Here is a 16726-nt window from a genome sequence, read left to right on the forward strand (position 1 = left end):
TTCAGAAAATGTAAGGTTCTCTGAATGGCGCGTTTGCCAAGTGGGCGACCACCTGTGTTCAGTAAGTAGTAGGGCAGCTGCTCAGCACAGGACCCTAAAGCAAGTGGCAATCAATGTAGTAGTGGTGCCTGCTTCCAGGGGCATCTGGCAGGTATGGCACATACTGTACATACTTACATTGGTCCAAGCTGAAACATTGTAACTATGTAACTATGAAAAAAGTTAAGTGTTTGCTGCATGCACATTTTCGAGCTGCTGTCCAAAATAAATCAATTTGGGTCAGCAATCCTGTTGGAGACCAGGAAGTCCAGAAATGCAGTTGTATAGAGCAATGTTTCTCAACTCCACTCCTCAAGGCGTCCCATCAGGTCATGTTTTCAGGATTTCTCTCAGATGAAACGGCTGTGGTAATTACTAAGGCAGTGAAACTAATCAAATCACCTGTGCAAAATAATGGAAATCCTGAAAACATGACCTGTTGGGACGCTTTGAGGACTGGAGTTGAGAAACACTGGTATAGAGTTGTAATGGCAGGTTTCTAACACAGCTTAACAGTCCAGCCGGTTGATGTGCCAAAAACAACTTGCTCATCTCAAACTGATATAGGATCCATTATTATTACTACATTATTATTGTTATTTGTACTACAACGTTGCATAACCCTGTACATTTGTAAACTAGATACCTCCAGTATATCATTATATATTTGTAATTGACATATCTGGAATTTAGCTTTAAAGTAGACCCATGCCTCCCAACATTTTGAGATGGGAATGAGGGACACCTACTAGCAAACATATGTAGGCATAGGACACGCCCCCTGCCACACCCCCTTAAAGGAGAATTAACAAAAAAACGGTTAATTAAATCCACAAGGACTTTTTTTTACCACTACTATTCCTTTATATTGGCTTTTAAAATGTACAAATGCAGCAATTTAGAAATTGGATGAGCAGTTTAGCACTGGGAAATACTTTTTGAAAGATATTAAAATGCATTTTACATACATCTATATGAATCAGACCAAAAGGAGGGACAAATTAGGGGAAAAGAGGGACAGAGGGACATTGTTCCAAATCAGAGACAGTCTCTTGAAATCAGGGACAGTTATAAGCTATGTAGACCTGAATTCAAAAAGTGAACATTTGCTATGTTATAGGGAACATCTAGAAATGTCAATTTTGCCTAAGAAATACACAAAAAAAATACCATTTGTCTGGAATTCCTCCTGAAAAATAGGAATACATTTCCTGGTATGTAAGGGGTGCCTAGACACTCCTATGCCTACAGCTTCATAGCTGTGTATCTGCAGTGTGGGATCTAAGGCACTGCCTGCAAGCCTTATGAGATTTAGTGATGTTACTACTGTGCTGCCCACTATTTTGATTTCTGAAGGCTTTGACATTAGGAAACAAAGCCTCTACCATTTTTCAATACAAATTAGGTTTAATATTGAAAAATGTAAATTATAAAATTGTTTTGTTTGACAAAATATGGGACCCTTGGATTAAATATCTTTCAGATGCATTATTAGATGGGATTGGCTCTGGAGTGCTCTTCTCCGGAGCTAGAGTGAACCCCTTTTCACTACTCTGTATTTCTTCTTTCTGTCATCTATTTTCCCTTTCTCTCTTTCTTCAATCTGAATTTGCTTCCCGATGGGCCCCCAGGACCAATTACGGTCTCTGGGACTACACGGGAGTTAAGTTTGTAGGTTGCATTAAGCAGATGTAGTAGAAGGGGGGGGGGATTCACCCCACAATGTTTCCCTGTTATACATGCAAATTCATCTGTGAAGTACCGAGAGTGAGAAGAGGTATTCCGGAATTATATATGCGTTTCCCTCCCAAGCTTTGTATGTCTCCAGTGGGATAAGTGGGGAAGGACGGAATATTATGTTATCTCATCGTTTGATGCCTTTTATGCATTTTATAAGTTATACAGTGTTTATGGTCTACTTTTTACGTTTGATTTTCTCACACAAGTCTAATATGTGGATGAGGATACATCAAATTTAATATCAAAATATACTCTTCTGTGCCATAAATGAATTTTTATAATGACCAATTACTTTCTGTTACAACGGCAAATGCTGATTTTGTACTTGTTCAACGTTTTCTGAATAAAACTATTGAAAAGAAAAATGTAAAGTAACGCACTTGGGGACAAAAAATATAATTGAAAGTTACTCACTAGGGGGAGAACCTCTGGGGAAATCCAGAAGGGAGAAAGACCTGGGAGTCCTAGTTGATGACCGACTATAGCATGCAATGGCAAGCCGCAGCAAGCAAAGCAAGCAGACTATTAGCATGCATTAAAATGGGAATTTACTCCAGAGATAAAACGATAATCCTGCCACTTTATAAAACTCTGGTTCATCTGCATCTGGAGTATTCTGTCCACTTCTGGTCACCAATCCTCAGGAAGAATGTGCTGGAACAGATGAGAGTCCAGAGAAGTACCACAAAATTAATAAGGGGGCTAGAGGTTCTCAATTATGAGGAACGACTACAAGGACTAAACTTATTCTCTCCGGAGAAGAAAGGCTTGAGATGAGGTATAATAGCGATATACAAATATCTCAATGGTAATCCCAGTGTAGGTAGGAAACTATTCAGTCTCAGGGAGTGTAAGCCCACGTACACACGGTCGGAGATTTTGCCAACCAAATCTGTCGAATTTTGCCCGTTGGATTTAGTCCGACGGATTGTGTCCGAAACTGTTGCATACACACGGTCGGGCCAAGTTGGCGAAAAATCCGATCTTTCAGAACGTGATGACGTAATTTCGTTACGATGGAACTACATTCAGGCTAGTAGCCAATAGCTTTGATGTAGGAATTTGATCTGAGCATGCGTGGCACTTGGTCCGATGAAAATGCTCTACACATGATCGGATTAGGTCCGTCCGGCCTAGTTGGTCGGGAAATATTTCCAACATGTTGGAAAATTGGGTCGGACGGAGATTCGGACGGAATCAGTCCGATGCATACCACACACAGTCAGATTATCTGACGACACGGTCCGATAAGACTCATTCCGACAGATTCTCCGACCGTGTGTACAAGGGCTAAGAAAATGCAGGGCCACACAATGAGATTGGAAGAGAAGCCGTTTAATCTTAAAATGCTTAGGAGGTTTTTTACTGTCAGGACGATAGAAATGTGGAGCTCTCTTCCACAATCGGTGCCGTCAGTGGGAAGTATTGATAATTCTAAAAGACTCTTGGATGTTCATCTTACCGAACAGAATATACAGGGATATGGGAACTGATTATCAACATGAACACGCATACAGGTTGAACTGAATAGATTAGCGTTTTTTTTCAACCGCAACCTTATGAATAAAGATGGACCCAATGTTTGAGTCGAATGTAAGTTTGACTTGAACATTGGGTCTTTGTTTGTTCAAAGAACAAATGAACATATGGGGAGCAGTTAATGTAGAATACATAATGCAGTGCAGGCAGTGTAGAATATATAATACAGTGCAGTCAGTGTAGTGTATATAGTGCAGTGCAGATTATATAATACAGTACAGTGCAGAGTATATAGTGCAGTGCAGAGAATATAATATAGTGCAGTACAGAGTATATAATACAGTGGTGGTTAAGGGAAACCCAAAGACATAATTAAGAAAAAAAGGGCATGGAGTCCCCCCAAAACCCATACCAGGCCCTTTGTGTCTGGTATAGATTTTAAGGGGGACTCTACACCAAAATTAAAAAAAAAATGGAGTGGGGTCTCCCCCCCCAAAATTCATACCAGGCCCTTCGGGGCTGGTATAGATTTTAAGGGAAACTCCATGACAAAAAATATATAAAAATGTGCCCCCCCTCTTGAACTATACCAGGCCCCCTGCCCTCAACATGGGGAGGGTGCTTGGGGATGCCCCAAAAGCACCTTGTCCCCATGTTGATGGGGAAAAGGGCATCTTTTGACAACCCTGGTTTATGGTTGTTGGGGTCTGTGGGTGGGGGGGCTTATCGGAATCTTGAAGCCCCCTTTAACAAGGTGGCCCCCAGATCCTGCCCCCTTTGTGAATGGGTAGGGGTACATCGTACTCCTACCCATTCACAGAGAGGTATCAAAAAGTAAAAACCATAAGAGACAGTTTTTGACAAAACTTTTATTAAAAAAGAGAAAAAAGTGTCCCGAGATGTAAAGCCACTGGTGTCAGAAGGGAGCGAGGTCACCCGTTTATGTCACCGGGTGGCCTCAACCCCTCCCCTATATAAGAGCTGTTAAAGGGAAGGGAGAGCAGTCGGCGTGAGGTCTCCCATGGAGGCAGAGCGTTTTGCTATTGATCTGTCAGGTGGCATGATTGACGGTGGATTTACATCACGGGACACTTTTTTTTAACCTTCTTTTAATAAAGGAATTGTCAAAAACTGTCTCTTGTGGTTTTTACTTTTTGACACTTTTTTTGGTGAATGGGTAGGGGAACAATGTACCCCTACCCATTCACATGGGGGGTGGGATCTCTGGGCCCCCTTGTTAAAGGGGGCTTCCAGATTCCAATAAGCCCCCCGTCCCCAGACCCCAACATCCACCGACCAGGATTGTCGGTAAGAGGCCCTTGTCACCATCAACATGGGGACAAGGTGCTTTGGGGATGGGGGGACGCAGAGCCCCACCCCAAAGCACCCACCCCCCATGTTTAGGGCATGGTTCAGGAAGGGGGTATGGTTCAGGAAGGGGGGTGCTCGTTCGTCCCGCCCTCACTTTTCCTGACTTGCCAGACTGCATGCTAATAAGGGTCTGGTATTGATTTTGGGGTGGACCCCACGTCAATTTTTTTTAACACTGAAAGTATGCTGCATTTCACATTCTTCTAAAACTGAAACTCATGTGCATGAACCTCAAGATCAGTGGTGGTCAATGTAGTATAGATAGGTTGCCTCAAGTGAGCCCCCCTGACATATCCAAAGGGATGCACAATAACTCAGTTTTTCTATATTTTCGATTATTAGTACATTACATTTCAAGACACCCAGGACACCTTATTGCAAAATCCAGATGAGTTAATTTCAAGCTTACAAAATTTTGCATAATAGTAATGTTTACTAGGCATGCGTAATCAGCCAGAAATAAAACACAATAACAATCAGAAATCTAACCCTAACCCTTTCCATCATCTTAACCCTATCTATCAATCTAATCCTAATTGCTGCAGTGGGAAACAGGACAGAGCTACTTTAACTCTGCTCTAGCCCTAAAACAGTAACAGGTGATGTTACTTAATTTCCACTATAAACACAATTGTGCTTATAGCACTCTGCTACTGAGTGCTCTGTAGCAGGAGCAGAGTCCTAGGAGTTGATCAATTCTGAGGTCTGGAGATTGATTTAAGGTCTGGAGCACAGCAGGCTGCACACTATGCCCTGGTTGGATACATGCAGTCTGCAGGCCATATGTTGGGCACCAGGGCTTTAGACTGTCTATACTGATTGTACATTTGATATTTCTATTGTTTGAAACAATATTGCTGTGTTATAAAAAATAAGAGAATGATGGAAAATTCAATTCACCAAGGCTTCTGTGGAGTACACCCCAATATTTGCTTTGCTGACATTGCAAGCTTGTAAAAAGTAATCCAAGGTGCCATTGCTTTCCCAGCCAACAATTCGTGATTTGATTTTATTAACCTCTGGAACTTATGGAAGCAAAAATTTACTCTTTTAACATTTGTAATATAATGTATTATTAGGAGTAATCAGCAATTATAATAGTTCCTTATTACAGCAGGATTCTTCATATATAGTTGGTAAGGTTGAATACAAACAGAGGGCAACCCTGTGGGGGGCACTGACACTCTGCTCTACCAGAAGTTTCCAGTAGCAGGTCCTTTTGGCCCATTTACTTGAGTGTATCAGGTTCAACAACAAGTTAAAATTCCTCTTTCAAACCTCAAATTTAGCCAAAATAGCCAAATTGCACTAAAATTTTGCCAAAATAGCCTAAACTATGTTCTTTTAACTTTTGATAGGTTTTGAAATAATAAATATGTCTGATGAGTTTGTCCTTTATCTTCCTTTCACTCCCCGGGGCAGCAAGACATTGTGGTAGCGATTGTCACAAGGACAGGAAGGCACAAATAGTAACAATAGCCTGACAGAGGTTCTAACTTTTCCTAATTTTACTGAAAAACAAGTGTTTGTTGCATGTTGTGGTCCCAATACAGAGATTTATCATCACTTATCTTTCCTCGCTGATATGAAATTTGTTAAGCCCATGTTGCTATCATGCTTACTAGCTGAACACACTTTTTATATAGAACATAGTTGCTCTGTGTTTCATATTACCTTACAAATTGTATCTACTGACAGCACTAAAGAATGGTTTACACCTCATTCCAGACTTGTCAGAATGTTCGCTTACCCAGAGAGCCTTACTGGAACCTTCACAACAGAAGAACACAGGGTGGCAAACTTTTTGCAGACTACTGTCAACTCACAAAAATATTGTTACATATAAAGTGAAGGATCGAAGCTGGAATGCCCCTTTACTTTGAAAACATGCAGCTGCCAGGATTATGGGGACCCTTCAGTTTTTTTAGACATCTTTGCCCTGTTACCTGACAGTCCTACCATGGCATGAGTTGGAGTAAATTGACTAATACAAGTGGACACCCCCGAAGAGTCAGGCATATGTTTCAGGCCCTGGTGCCTTAAGGTCAGCATAATGACATTGATGGTTGTGTGACTGAGTTGTCTACATCCTATAGGTGGTTTGAATGAATAGCATACAGTAGTGATAAGCACTTGATAAAATCATGAGTGAATCCTGAAATCAGATGTTCTTGAGCATGTAGGCCAGGCAAGTTACACTTCCATGTTCCCCATTAACTCGCCAAGTGTGGGTCACATAGGAGGTCTACCCCCAGGTGGGTTCTTTAAGCTACATCATTTGATCAATGTGATCACTCTTTCTAGCACAGGGGTAACACCTTACAAGCTCATCAATACCTAGGACCTGGCAGGGGCCACGGCCATGGGAATGTCAAACCCTAAGGCAGTTCCCAAACTCAGAGATGAGCCACTTGTGAGTAGTGTTGTATGCAAAGTTCCTCCGAGAAGACATTGTCCCTTGTCCTACAGACTTGTACAGGTGCATGTGTTGCATTAGGAGGGACATGCAAAGCCTATGCCTGCTCCACTAGCCAATGTACATCGGTTACCTCACTTCCAGTGACAGAACAGGCTCCCACTGTGCACAAACAGCTAGGAAGGGAGCCAAACACCATTTCAGAACCTTAGTTCCTTAGAGAGACTCCTGGACCCGACATGTACCACTTGAGTAACTTCAGACCAGTCTTTGAGAAGCGTAAACCTCTTTACTAAACTTTTGACACAACATGTACAAAATGCAGGAACGTCATTTCCCTAGGTAACACCTTGCCCAAAGGCGGGCTCACCAATGCCTGGGACCTGGTAGGGGCCACGGTCATGTGAATGTCAAACACTAAGGCAGTTACCATACTCAGAGATGAGCCACTTGTGAGTAGTGTTGTATGCAAACTTCCTCCGAGAAAACATTGTCCCTTGTCCTACACACTTGTACAGGTTCCATTAGGAGGGACATGCAGTGTCTATGCCTACTCCACTAGTCAGTGTTCCTCATAACCTTAGTTCCTCAGAGGGTTGTATGTACCGCTTGAGTAACTTCAGACCAGGCTTTGAGAAGTGTAAACAACTTTACATGTACAAAATGCAGGAAAGTTCTTTCCCTAAATAAACCTAAATGTGGCTGCCCCAGGTTACCTGTATGAGTGTAGCATCTCTCGGAAACAAACTGGAGATAACTCGAGCAAAGGAGTACATGTCCTTGGGAATACTCTGATGGATCGGCATTCTAATAGGAGTCCCAGTGCGACCTGGGCCAGTTCCAGCGTGTTCTAGGTTTTCTTCCCCTCAAGTATCCGGGCCTCTTCCCTTAATATCACACAGAAGGGAGGCTGGACCAGTGAGGAAAACCCATAAACACACAAGGAACTGCGGCACAAGCATTAATATCTTCCCTCCCAATCTGAGCAGCCTTGTAGATTAGACTAAATAAGAGTAGGCAACCTGCCTACATGCATAGCGCTAACATCCCTTGTCACACTGTGTGAACAGTGCCTATGGTCAGGTCTGCAAGATACCTTACTCTCTCACATTAAAATAAGCCTGTGGCCAGGCTATGACAAGCTATAGAAAACCTGGTGAGTTTGCTATGTTAATTCAGACTTTGAATAAACAGGAAGACACTGCTCTGGAAGGGTCCATTGTCAGCATTCTTTCTTGGGTCTCCTGTGAACAGGCAGTGTGCTTGGAAAGAGGACCCAGGGCTGGAACCTAGGCCAAGAGGATGTGAGCCTAGAGGCCACGTGGGCCGTAAGTGATCCTACTAGAATCAGAGAGCTGGAATGGAGTAACACTTATCTTTCCTGGCTGCTGTGTTGTGTGATGCTCCCAGATGCAGAGACTCACCCAACAACTGCTAACTGAGGGGCTGTAGGAGCCCCTGATGAGTCTGGGTACTCCATTTTCTCCTATTAAACAGTTGAATGGCATCTTAAAGTCTAGACCTGCATTATGCTCATGGATGGTCCTTCTAGATGGAAGGACTAAAAAGTCAGGAAGATCACCCATATAACCCTAACAAGCAGTAGATGACTTTTAAAACACCCCCTACCCTCTGAAGCTGCGGCTGCTCTAGAGCAATTTCAATTGTTCTTGCAGATGGAAGGTGCACTGTTGAGAAAATGCTGTAAATGCCTAAACTCTAAACTTTTAATTTTAACTGCTTCACAGTGCCTCCAGCTATGGAAGACAGTTATTGGTTGTTTTAAAGTAAATTTACTTTACTCTTAGTTAGAATACATAAATATTTTAACATCCACAGCCTGTTCACATGTTCTTTGTAATTCCAACCTCTAAGTTTGCGCCACCTCTAAGAATCCATACACTGTCCAGGTCATCTGCAGTAAATAAAGTTCAACTGTTCTTAAACAGCTGGTGTGGCTCTCCTGTGGTTGTAGGATGGGAGATAGGACACACTTCCCATTTTGCAAAGTTGTGTAGGGACTGGCTAGAGACTTCTGTGTGGTTCACTATTCAAGACCTGTGAGTGCCACACTAGCTTTTGGATTATATGTACTACAGGCTTTGCTGAGCACCCAAGCCCTCTCTGATTCGTGTGCAGTAGTAACTACTAGGTTATACATACCTATATATAGTACATGTGAAGTGAAGAACCTCTTCAAATATCTAATTTTCTCTTCTGAAACATTTCTTGTTACCTTTTTTTCTTTGGGGGGGGGGGGGCAAAGTATTATAAAGTAAATACTTAAAACTTCAGACACCCCATGTCTTGGTGGTTGCCATATGGTGAAAATTCTGGTGGGATTGTTTGCGCAGAATTATTCGACACTTGTGACACTGCCTTCACACTCTTTAGAAAGCCCATAAAAAGCGTGAAATAGATCAGACAAGGAGAAATGTAGCATAGTAATTTGTAAGTGTTCCATGCATGAATTTTCTCAAAAACCATCAAGCAGATTTGCACATTGAAATGTAAATCCCCGAATAAGCTCTATATATGTCTTCGGATTGCCTGCATCTTTCAATAGGATTATTCACACTGCATTTTCTTGTTATTGGAACCTTAGTTAACCCATTTTTCATCTTTTCTCTTTTCTTTTTTTTTCTCTCTATGCAGGAAGTCTTTGGTACGTGTGTTACAACAATGTGCATCAAGCCACCCCCAAAAGGGCGTTCTATCATGTTTCCCAATAATGGGGTCTTTGAAATTATATTCACTTTTTTATTTGTTTTTGTGTATATCCCAATATTTATTTATTTTTTTTTATATTTTTTTTTTCTTTCCCTGCCTCAAGCTGCATTGTTTTTGGTGGTATTTATTTGTTTATTATTTTTATTTATTACAGACATTTTATAGCATCAACAATTTACATGGTGCTTTACATATACTGTATATTGTGTATTTACATCAGTCAATATAGGTTCTCCTCATTCAAAAAGGGTTGTATGACAGTTTAATATAAGTGGTGTAGGTTGGCATTGCGTTGACTTCAGTGGAGCCTAAAAAGAACATTATTTTACTATCATATTTGTGTAGTTGGAATGTTAAAATCAAATTTCTTTTTTTTGGGATCAATTTTATTTGGTATATTGAAATGTGGTGTTAGTGCATAGAATTGTTTACATTGAGGTGTTGGCCTTTGTTTTTTTTTATGGGACAATTTCTTTGGGATAATATAATTTTCATCTGGATAATAAAAAAAAAGAAATTATGGCCTTGATGTTTTAAGAAGTTAGATTTAGGTTGAGATTTAAAGGTTAGGGGTTGTTTGAAGTTCTTTTGATAGTCCACCCCACCTCCCACCATAACTTAACCCCATGCTTCTCCAACACTATGCCTACACAGGTCTTTTTACTCAAGGCTCCAACAAGCAAGCAGGCTGCATGGGATAGTTGTTAGGCTTGGCGATTAATTACTCATACATTGATAAATTGATAGCTGAGTAATGGATAGAAGAAATAAGGTTATCCGCTTGAAAGCTATTTTACAAGACTGGAAGAAAATGGAGGATCACCCAACCGGTGCCACTTACAACCATGAAGCGGAGAGACAGCAGTCTGAAGACTCAGGGAAGCCAACAGCGTCTGCCTCGAGGAGTGCAGGGAAGCTTCCTGAAAAGGTAGACGTAGTCTATGCTCTCTCCCTACTACACCGGAACCTTTCCCTATCACTGGCACTGTCCCTTACATACAAGGAACCGGTCCCTACCCTAGCCAATCGCATAAAATGCACACCAAGACCAAGGAGTCAGACTCTGCTTGACCCAAAATGCCCCGCCAGGGTCACATGGGGCATGTGCATCCGACTGGATCACTGCTTCAAGTGATCAAGGAAATCATAGAGAAACCCAGTTTCTCTCAACTTCCTTTCCCATCTCCTTTCCCTTTGGGCTCTTCAGACACAAAGGCAGCATTCTAAGTGATGTCATTGGTCTAAAAAGGAAGCAGTGTTTCTATTTGACTGTGTCCCAGTGGTTGTTACACCAGTTTTACCTACAGGTAAGCTTATAATAAGGCTTACCTGTAGGTACTGTGAATATCTCCTAAACTTGTTTACAGTTTAGGAGACATTCAATGTGCATGCAGTCGATTACATCATGGGCTTATGTGCTCTGAAGGTCCGGATTACAGTGCCAGGCCTTCAGAGCCCTCTACCAGCCACTCACAGCACCGGAGCCCACAAACCCGGAAGAAACACCAGGAAGAAGATATCAGCTGTCACAGCAGTGAGTGGGCACCACTGGAAGGGCTTTGTTCTAAGATATTTCATTAAGTGCTAGTATGCGATAGATAAACACGTAAGAAAATGGCATAGTGTGCTAGTATGAGATGCATACTAGCACATTATGCCATTTTCTTAAAGGTTTTTTTTCTAATTAATTTATTTTATTCCTCAGTGGTTTACATAGCTTTAACTAGTCACCAAATAACTTCAGTAACTAAGCTGCCACCGATCTGAAATTGATGTGTAAGTTTCAGATTGCATTGCAACTTGTGGGAAGGATCAGTGGAGTCCCTCTGATACACCTTAACACTTGAAAAACATATCTTTTATTGGAAAGCATACACTGGGAATTTCACAAATCAGAACTGTCCATAGGAAACCTGGTGGACACAAGTTGACCTTACATGACCTCTGATATATGGGATCTCTACTCTGAAAGCCAGTCTGTACATTGCTGATATGCCTGGTTTGGCTTAACTTCATTTCTTCAGCTAGGTGAAAGAATTCTGAACTTCGCCACAGAACAAGTCAAGGGAGAAATGCAGTACTAATTAAGAAAGCCGGGCTTTATGCAAATGATTTTTTCACTCAAGACCGTCTAATGAATGCGCCTGGAGTGGATTTGTGTGTGTTTTCGCCAAACTGACAGCTGGCTCCGAGGAAGGTCAGGCAGAATCAAGCATTCACCGAGCATAATCCTTCAGATTGGCAGCTTTGCCCCGTGGTCACTATTTGATTATCTCCCAAATTGCTGTATTTCACAGAGATAATGATTTTTATGGTCACAGATTTGAAGACAACTGCTGTATCCTGGGGGTTGTCGTTGCAAAAGAAGGCACAGGCACTGCTGCTTCCTTGGGAAAGAAAAAAAATATATAGACATATATGTAAGAAAAGTTGATTTACCCATATTTACACTCCCACCCCAGAACACAGGCACACACACACACACACACACACACACACACGTATATATATATATATATATATATATATATATATATATATATATATTCATATATATATATATATATATATATATATATATACACAGTATTTCACAAATGTGAGTACACCCCTCACATTTTTGTAGATATTTTATTATATCTTTTCATGTGACAACACTGAAGAAATTACACTTTAACATAATGTAAAGTAGTGAGTGTACAGCTTGTAAATTTGCTGTCCCCTCAAAATAACTCAACACACAGCCATCAATGTCTAAACCGCTGGCAACACAAGTGAGTACACCCGTAAGTGAAAATGTCCAAATTGGGCCCAAAGGGTCAATATTTTGTGTGGCTGACATTATTTTGCAGCATTGCCTTAACCCATGGCACCAAAGCTTCACAAGTTGCCACTGGTGTCGTCTTCCACTCCTCCATGATGACATCACGGAGCTGGTGGATATTAGAGACCTTGTGCTCCTCCACCTTCCATTTGAGGATCCCCCACAGATGCTCAATAGAGTTTAAGTCTATGAGACATGCTTGGCCAGTACATCATCTTTAGCTTCAGCTTCTTTAGCAAGGCAGTGGTTGTCTTGGAGGTGTGTTTAGGGTCGTTGGAATACTACCCTGAGGCCCAGTCTCCAAAGGGAGGGGATCGTGATCTGCTTCAGTATGTCACAGTACATGTTGGCATTCATGGTTCCCTCAATGAACTGTAGCTCCCCGGTGCTGGCAGCAGTCATTCAGTCCCAGACCATGACACTCCCACCACCATGCTTGACTGTAGGCAAGAAACACTTGTCTTTGTACTCCTCACCTGGTTGCTGCCACACACGTTTGACACCATCTGAACCAAATAAGTTTATCTTGGTCTCATCAGACCACAGGACATGGTTCCAGTAATCCATGTCCTAAGTCTGCTTGACTTCAGCAAACTGTTTGCGGGTTTTCTTGTGCATCATCTTTAGAAGAGGCTTCCTTCTGGGATGACAGCCATGCAGACCAATTTGATGCAGTGTGCGGCGTATAGTCTGAGCACTGACAGGCTGACCCCCCACCCCTTCAACCTCTGTAGCAATGCTGGTAGCACTCATACGTCTATTTCCCAAAGATAACCTCTGGATATGATGCTGAGCATGTGCACACAACTTCTTTGGTTGACCATGACAGGGCCTGTTCTGAGTGAAACCTGTCCTGTTAAATCCTTGTATGGTCTTGGCCACCATGCTGCAGCTCAGTTTCAGGGTCTTGGCAATCTTCTTATAGACTCTGCCATCTTTATGTTGAGCAACAATTTTTTTTTTCAGATCCTCAGAGAGTTCTTTGCCATGAGGTGCCATGTTGAACTTCCAGTGACCATTATGAGAGAGTGGGACCGAACGTGTCACATGACACCAGGAGGGAAAATGGCTAATTGGGCCCAAATGGACATTTTCACTTAGGGGTGTACTCACTTTTGTTGTCAGTGGTTTAGACATTAATGGCTGTGTGTTGAGTAATTTTGAGGTGACAACAAGCTGTACACTCACTACATTACATTGTAGCAATTGCATTGTAGCAAAGTGTAATTTCTTCAGTGTTATCACATGAAAAGATATAATAAAATATTCACAAAAATGTGAGAGTGTACTGACTTTTGTGAGATACTGTATATACAAAATAGGGAACACCAAAAAAGCAGGGAAAGACTGGACAAGCAGGGAACAGATGGGGAGGAGAAAACAAAAGTGTGATCAGGAACATGGAGGAGCAGGTACAAGGCAGAAGAATATAGGGTACAGTGAACAGGGCAAGAGCAGGAACAATATAATGGCTAGCAATATCTGTCAGCAAATAAAACACTGGAGCGAGGGGCACTAGTTGGGTAGTAAATACTCTCTCAGCTGGCAGCATCAGGTGGAAACAGATTACTGGGACGCTGGCTGCTGGGAAACACATGCTGGTGGACACTCAAATTGCAACCCTCCACCCAGGGAACCACAGTGCCACCAGCAGGTGATCCAGATCCTGACAGTAGACAATCACATCATATATGGTCGGTTCTGGAAATCAACCAGGAATCAAGGTAATTTTTTTATTTAAAGTCCATAGCAATCCTTATCACTAATCACTTGCCTTTCAGGTTTATGTTCTGCATCCAGAATTCTTGATATTCAGGTCCATAGCTAATTAACAGTTTCAATACTGTAGTGTTGGCACCACATTAAAATGTCAGTTCCAGTGCCACTGTGGATAGAAGGGAGCAAAGGAAGAGCCCTTCAGTGACATTAGCACCTTTCCAGCATCCATTTTCAGGAGGAGAGACAAGGGTGAGCAGAGAGTAAACTCACTAGGGAGATGTTGCTCTACCATTGTCCAATCAGTATACACAAAAGGGTGCAGTGCTTTAAGAGTTACCACATAGGAATATAAAAATCAATATAATATTGATTATAAATCAACAGAAAAGTCCACATTCCTCATACAAGCATGCATAAGGAGCGTGCACTATGTAATAGCCACACCTCAGTGTGCCTCCCCTAAAAGTTCTGCCAAAACACGCTTACCAAAATATTTTGACTCCCTTTTTATAAAGTCAAAATGCGCTTCTGTGTGGGGGATTCTGAATTACACCGCATGATCATCCCCCTATATGGATCTCAGTTATTTAGAGCTCCAAAGGTCCACCGCATCCATTAAGAGAAAACCAAAGAAGCCACATGGTGTAAAACCATTGACTTAAAATGTTATTAAAATAGTCAAGATACTCACAAAATTTAAAAAAAAATCTCACTTCTGGGTATCAGGATACAAGATGTATCCTATACGTTTTGTCATATATGACATCTTCCAGAGTGCCCCCCCGATATCCGGAGGTGGTCTGTCTATGTCTAAGAACTTGTGGTGTAGTTTCACACAGTGTATCCATACACAGGTTTGTATGAGGAAGATTTCTTCAAATCACTTCACACTTGGGACTGTGGACTTTTCTGCTGATTTATGTTTATTATATTGATTTATATTGATTCTTTTTATTCACATGTGGTAAATAAAGCACCGCACCCTTTTGTGTATACTTATAATTTCTTTGGTTACTAATAATTGTCCAATGAGTAGTCTGGTGATGTGTTCTGGTCCTTTGTTAGTGTTATAAATTCTTTGACATGTATAAGAGCATCTGTTAAGGAATTTGAATGTGCATTTAGCTATTTTCTTGGCGCTCTTTACATATTGAGATATTTATGAAACAAGATCTAAAAGTGATAATACTTTGCTATTCAGAGGAGAAAGTAGAGCATAAGAATGTAAGCATGTTCTAAATATGGGTTTCAAGTAAGTCTAAAAATATAATAAATCACGCCTCTACATCTGTTTTTTAATCAGCAAATCTTCAGTCATTTCATGCTCACTGTGGATTAGAGAATGTATAAAACTTTGTTTTAGAACCCGGAGATAGAGCGGAACTGTCTGTGGACATTATAATATCACTCAGCATAAGCTGTGAGCCTTCGCTGCGGTCTGGTCATGATCTCAAGCATCAGCAAGAGGGTAATGTTCACATCTGCCACCTGTTACCAGGAGATGTGTCGTAGAGCTGAACCCTGCTATGTCCACAAGACGTCTACCCCACAACACTCCTCCCATGTAAACAGCAAGGGGAGCAAATTGCTCCCTCACCTTTATAAATCCAGCTACTTTTCTATCTTGTTCAATCAAGTGTGAACGGTTTTAATTAGCTGTAGGTCTAATTAAATCCTGCAGCACACATCACTGCATAATGAATGAAAAGCCAACCAGAATTCTTTTGAACATCCCCTCCATCTCATTAGCATGCTACTAATTTGATTTTTTTTTTCTGTTTTTCCTCTATTCCTCTTTCATTCCCACTTTATATTCTCTTTTTTTTACTATCTCTATTTCTGGTTTCTTTACTCTCTTCCTCTAGTCTTTTATCTTCCTTATCGTTTAACCCATTTACGATTTTAAAATACTCAACTCTACTCTCTCCTTTCTCACTCTTTATTCACTCGTATTCGCCCTTTAGTTTGACCCCATTTAGTGTCTTTGTAAACCCACCTCCACCCCCAAAAACCCCTGATGCACACTTTGCCATTGCATTTCATTGCTGCTCTTGCCTTTGGCCGCGTACACACGAGAGGATTGTCCGTCCAACTTAGTCCGCTGAAACGTGTTTCAGCGGACAGTCCGCTCGTGTGTGGGCTTCAGCGGACTTTTTCAGCGGACAGTCTGGCGGACTAAGTCTTTCGGAATTTCCGTAATACAGTCCGTCCAACTTTGGTTTCAGCGGACAGTCCGCTCGTGAGTAGGCTAGTTGGACGGACTAAGTATGGCGCATGCTCAGAAAGGATTTACACGGCCGAAGGTTGCATTGCAGTGTATTGGACGTCGTATTTCTAGTCCCGTCGTACGTGCTGTACACGTCATCGCGCAAGCTTTCAGCGGACTGTCTGTTCATCGTGTGTGGTCA

This window comes from Lithobates pipiens, unplaced genomic scaffold, assembly GCF_037356315.1.
Source record: "Lithobates pipiens isolate NorthernLeopardFrog02 unplaced genomic scaffold, aLitPip1_a1.2 Scaffold_18, whole genome shotgun sequence".
Taxonomy (NCBI): domain Eukaryota; kingdom Metazoa; phylum Chordata; class Amphibia; order Anura; family Ranidae; genus Lithobates; species Lithobates pipiens.